General features: G+C 34.1%; 1 protein-coding gene across 2 annotated transcripts in view; it reads right to left on the bottom strand.

Annotated features, from left to right (window-relative positions):
* The window catches only part of LOC110018760 (inactive poly [ADP-ribose] polymerase RCD1-like), a 22,526-nt gene extending 19,339 nt beyond the window's left edge, over positions 1-3,187 (bottom strand). For both annotated transcript variants that reach the window (XM_020716183.1, XM_020716184.1), the window contains exon 1: positions 2,949-3,187. The gene's annotated coding sequence lies outside the window, so the exon portion shown is untranslated. The remainder of the gene's footprint in view (positions 1-2,948) is intronic.
* Positions 3,188-6,360: the final 3,173 nt, after the last annotated feature.

Here is a 6,360-nt window from a genome sequence, read left to right as displayed (position 1 = left end):
ACCATTGTCCCAAATTAACCTATAAGTTTCTCATAGAATTGTCCCAGAACTTGTTTGGGATCATACGGGTTTTTATATGTTTACACATCATTCTCCATTCTCCTATATCATAAATCCCTTTGCAACATCATGTAATTTTTTTCCTCCAAATCATCATTTATAAATATTTTCCTTATAGCTAACATCTTGAATTGAAAGAATATGTCCCTACTAGTGCATGTATTATTCTAATTGTGGTTAATTATACTAAGGGACAAAATTTCTATTTAGGCAATGACTTCTTTTTATTATAAGCCCTTACTGACAAGCATTGCCTTGTATCATCTGCTACCGTCGTGAACTTCTTTAATATGATCTACTGACTAATTCCACAGGACCTCCTTCTTTCCCTTTAGAAATTATGGAAACTATCATGTTTAATTAGATAATAGTAAATCTATATCTTCTTTCATAGCTACCTTTAACTTAGCAGATTATTCATGTCTGGAAACTTCTTCAAAACATTATTGTTTGCCTATATAGGTCAACCAAATATAGTGCAGTGCAAAAGAATATTTATGAATTGGTCCAATAGTTTTGTTGAACCTCCTTCCTAAAGCAATACAAGTTTTGTAAAACTCAATTATAAGAATGTCTTTCAATGGGATCATGTTCGATTGCAAAGCTTTAAGAACTGCTTTCAAAATGTTCTATACAAAAATCTTCAATGAAAAATACATGTTATCTCCCAATAACTGTTCAATTTTGGACATCCTAAAATGATAATCAAACTCTTAAATATCATGGACAATAAACAAAAATATTTTAGAATTAGCATCAAGTTTACTTATGGCAACATAGGCAATATAAAAATAGGAAAGATAATCAAGCACTTTCGAGAAATAAATGTTTAGCTCGTTATTGCTCCTAACGTTAGTGTTTTGAAATACATTGTTGTGGAAAGACTTTGCTGTTCAAGTATTCCTAGAGTTAATAGCCTCAACTCAGAACATTTTTGGTAACATAGTATGCAACTAAAGCTCCTAGCATTGTTAAATATTTTATACATCCACTCAGCCACCATTTTGATAAGCTTTTCTTGCAAAAAGTCATCTTTATTTTGAGGTCATTCTCTACATAGTAGACCTTGAAATCATCTTATGTATTCTCCTTGATAATCTAATTGTAAGCACTTCAACTTCAGATTTATTTCATTCTAGACTTAGTATTCCCGTTTAAGTTACCAAACAGAGCAAATCATAATAATAATAATAATAAAGCCATATCTCCTACTTGAGTCATCTATAAAATCATAAAATAGTTAAAATTACCAATATAAGTAATTGTAAATGGCCCCCACACATACATCAACTTTGAAATTTTGGAATCTCCATCACAACTAAAAGCTTCTTGTCCAATAGAAAGTGCAGCTTCTTGTTGTACAAATAAATCTCTATTTGCATCCTCAAAAATGCAAAGTCCATTCAAAATTCTCAACATCAATCCTTCTTCATTAGTCATCCCAATAAACTATTATAGATTTTTTTAAATGATGATTTATATCTTATCTACCAATGAGAGATGTAGCAAAGTTGCAATCAATATAAACACAGCGGGGTCAAAATAGAATGAGGAATAAAAGTTGTTTAGCTAAGAAACATTTTAGTTTCAATTCCTAAATCAAACCAATGGCCAACCCCAACACACCAACACTTTATAGGTGTTTCCTTAGTAAAGGCCATTCCAGAATTATTAATCCCTGGATTTAGAGATTTAGGAATCAAAACTCTGCTAATCTCATCTTGACTCTTAAACAATGTCCAGCCCCACCTCTTCCAGTCCCAGTTCTTCCTTGTAGTTGTACAATAAAGCCCAACAGAAACTAATAATGTGCTAGCAAAATTACAAAATTGCAGTTAACTACATAAATCTAGCACCCAAAGCATTATTATTTACAAATCAAGCAGCCTCTTTTGTCCATTTTTCAAATTGTCACTCAAATTTCAAAATTTGCGATAAACCAAAAAAAGTTTTCAATTTATCAAATTCTCAATGTTTCGATCGTGACAGACATGCATGCATCAATTCGGTAGTTCATTACATGGGTGCTAGTTTTGTAAATAGCAATGTTTCGAGTGTTGTGTAAGTAATTATCCCATATAAACAAACACTACCAAATACTTATGAGGTGTTTGGCTGCACCCAAGATCAAAATCATAGCACCCAAAACAAACACTCGAAATATTGCTATTTATGGGGCATTAACATAAATCTAGCACCCAAAACAAACACTACCAAATACTTATGGGGCATTAACTTAAATAGGATTTAGTAAACCATGTAGATCCGAAATTATCAAATCCAAATGCATTAAGATTAATAAAGTCAAATACCCATGAAATGTTGGCAATGGGATAGCGACAACCCGCAGGTGTGTTTTCTTCCGCCCTTAAACCGTTAAATCCAACAAATAACCGGATTTAATAAATCAAGGATTTACTTCAAAAACGGGGGGAAATTGGTGAGGTTTATTAAAGCTTATTTTTTTGAGTTTGGCTGGATTTATAAATCGGGCAAAACTTCAAAAAATAGAAGTGAAATCCTGATGTAAATCCTGTTAAAAGTGCGTACCAAACGCCGCCTCGGTTTGATTATATATCTATAAAAAAACAATGAACAAAGAAAAATGGATGCTCTCATGCAGGTCCCATCCAACTTAATTCTCCACTCCAAATTAGCCATCTAACAATAAAAAAAAAACAAACTTTAATTGCTCCACCGAACAATTTTCCTTGCAAAATTCTAGCCCTAACCCTACCCAAGAGAACAATATACAAAACCATACACTCAAACAACGAACTCGGCTCTCAGCCAATTCCGATCGGATCAAAGAGCTCAAAACCCGCATAGGGTTAAAGAAATGGATACCAAAACAATCAAAAGATAATTAGAAAGCATGAGCTATATACCTCGAGCCATCATACATGGAATAACTCATCGATCGAGGGTGGGCTCTCTCTCCTCTTGATGAACATACAGCAGAGAGTAGAGAACAGGAGAAGAGCCGAGGACTCCAGAGGAGCGGAAATGGGTACATATATCACTAGAAAGTCGCCTTCTTTTCTTTCTTGCACAAAAAGTAATGAGGCGGCACGCCGACTTTAGAGATTCGACGGCCGGTATCATTCGATGACGATGGCGGCGGTGATCTGACGATCTACCGTTCTGCATAACTGTGTGCTTTATAGAAATGTGAAAAATTCTTTGTTGAATTTTTTTTTTTTTTTTTAACTTTTTTTAAGAAAATGGTGTGTGAAACCCACTTTATAGAATGAAAAAAAATAAATATGATACATGTAGAAAATTTAAAACAGTTGAGTAACGAATTATCGTCTTAATGTTATACAAAAACGAAGCACACCGTACACTCAAGTTAAGTAAAGAGAATTAAAAGAAAATACTTGAATTTTTACATGAAAAATCATGAAAAGAGGAAAAAACTGCAAGGTCAGAACAGATTGAATTGATTCACTATGAATAGTGAGTATAAATGTTCATTTTTCTCCTGAATTAGAGAAGATGGATTACAAAGTTGATCATTGTAAATTTACTATAGTTGTTCATTGATAGTAGTCGTAATCTAGCATTAATGAATATAGTTATTGGTGCTAGCAGACAGTATAGGTCGTAGTCGATTGTTATGTAAGTAGTTGTTCGTCATGAATGTTATAGATGATGGTTGTAGCATCAAATTATTTTATAGGTAATAGTTGAAAGAAGTGATAGTAATTGATTGTGTGGGTCGTAGATGATTGTTTCAGGAACGTCGGTTGGTTATAAGGTAGTAATTGAGAGTTGCACAAGTTGTGAGTTGTGTATGTCATAGTTGGTCACATAGATCATAGTAGTGATTTGTGACGATGTTCGTAGACAACGTATGTTGTAAATTACGGAGTCGGGAGCTACAAGATTTGTGGACTGCATATGTCGTATTTGGTCACATAGGTCGTAGTGGTAAGCTATGATGACATTCGTAGGTCATAGAGGTCGGAGTCAAAAGCTCCACTACTTGTGGACCACGTATGTTGTAGTCGTGAACTTTGATGACGTCTAAGCTGCAATGAGAAAGATTTGGGAGTATAGAGAAAGTCATCATCTTCGAGGTGCATTGTTACATTGTCTTCGGAAGGCATTGTGCACCCAATGTGGGGTGCATTGTTACATCATCATCGATGGGTGTCATTGCAAAGTATTTGAGGCGCATTATTACACAATTTTAGGAGTGTGTTGTTGCACTGTATTTGGGTTGCATTGTTATATCTCCTTCAATATGTGTCGTTGCACCTTATGTGGAATGTGTTGTTACACCGTCATTGAGGTGTGTCGTTGCACCATGTTAAGAGCATATTGTTTCACCGTCTTTGAGATACATTATCGGACTATATGCAGTGTATGTTATTCCAAAGGATGCCTAGTCTCTCTGCCATCTACCTTGGATTCTGCAGTGCACATCGTGATTCCACGAGAGGTTTCATTGCAACGGCTCAAGGGTAGTCAACGTTGATCTACCGTAGACAATGGCCCCTGGTCGACAGTGGTTAACGACTGTAGAGGTGGGAGGTATTTGTTAGATCTGCGGTGCAAAAGCGATGTTGGACTTCAGGTCATCCTCCAAGCTTCAGTTTTCTCCCGTTTCAAGGTCACCCCCCTATCCCTCTCAAGAGAGAGGGATAAGACTTTTATTTATAGAGTCTAAGATACAACTCTCAGCAAATAAGGAATGAATTTGAACCATTCTATCAGACACCCAAGAGAGATTCCCTTAATCGGACAACATTCAACGAATATTTGAGTTTCTTAAGAATGTCATAATTGAGTGATCTTGTGCTCGCTAAATTTGTCTTTCGGAGATGCTCGGTTTAACTATATTCTTGTCATATTTGACATCTGTTTAATTATCCAATTATGCACTAAAACTTCTAAAAACAGTTTAATTGCTTAGTGCGTGCTTGAATTGACTCATAATAGACCAATTTTGATTTTGTTTAGTTCATCTTGTCGAACCGATCAATTTGATTGTAAGTTTACTGAAATTGAAGTTTATGATAATTTTTAATTAAAATTTGAATATTTTATATTTAAAAAATTATCTCGAGATTCGTATCGGATGATAAAAATTTGTTGATGGGTATCAAAATATTTCTTAGTATAAGTTTGTTGTAACTCTTGGGAAAATTTCACCATAACATACACAAAAAATATAACTCGACACAATAGTGAAAGACTCCCATAAACAAACAGACAAACAAAAATAAATGTAAAAAATATGGCAAACAACATACACAAAAAAAAGAACAGTTATGACCACGTAAGGAAAGTGCTTCCAATAAAAGTTCTCCAGCCACAAAAGCATCAACCAGCCATGGAACTGAACTTTACATTCCCGAGGAACAGCACCATGATCAAGCAAGTTGAGATGAGCTCTTCAAAAAGAGACCAGTTCCAATGAGAACCAACTTAAACACGTCTTTCTGATGGGAGTTCTCAACTAAAAATCAGACATGTCAATCTAAATAAACTACTAAGGTTGTCAACTTAGCCAATAAGAAAGAAGACTTCACCTTAGTATTATGTCCTCTATCCGCCGAGTAAAGGGCAATCAAAGAATTAATAGAAATTTCCTTGACCTATTATTTGCTACTACGTTCTCTTATTCTGTCTTTCCCTCTCTTGTTTTATGTTTTATTCTTTGGTTGTGATTCACATGACAGATTCAGATTCAACATCCAAAAGAGTGCGGAAATATTCGATCGGTTTGGATGAATCGATTTTCAAATTGATCAAATCGATTGCAACTGAAATTCAAAATTCGAAAAACTGGACCAATCAAAATTTCGATACAACCAAACCAAAATTTAATTCGGTTTAAATGGTTCAACTATAAACAAACCCATATTTACTTGTTAGCTGGAGTGCAATTATGATAAAGATCATAAATTGCATATCTTATATGTACAATATCGATTTGAATTTATGAATCCTCACATTAATGTTGAATTTTTTGCTTTCGATTTGTCTGTTTTAATGAAAATTAAACAAGTAACCAAAAATCGAATTTTGAGGTTTCTAAAAACAAAAATTGATAACCAAATTAAATCAGCCAATCTTTTTCGATTTAGTTCAGCTTATCGCTTTTGACCAAATAATGCACACCACTATCCCTAGGTGATGTGAGATAACTTATAATTCATGATATAACAATAAGGTAACTCTGCTGAGATTAAATGATGCTTTAGTTACATTCCTTATATTTCCGCTATGACATATAAGAACTTTGATCATATTAAAAGGAAAAAGAAAATGATAAATAAGACAATTATG

Source organism: Phalaenopsis equestris, unplaced genomic scaffold (genome assembly GCF_001263595.1).
Source record: "Phalaenopsis equestris unplaced genomic scaffold, ASM126359v1 Scaffold000036, whole genome shotgun sequence".
NCBI classification, from domain to species: domain Eukaryota; kingdom Viridiplantae; phylum Streptophyta; class Magnoliopsida; order Asparagales; family Orchidaceae; genus Phalaenopsis; species Phalaenopsis equestris.
Note: the sequence above shows the minus strand (reverse complement) of the source record. Positions and strands in the feature narration are given on the sequence as shown.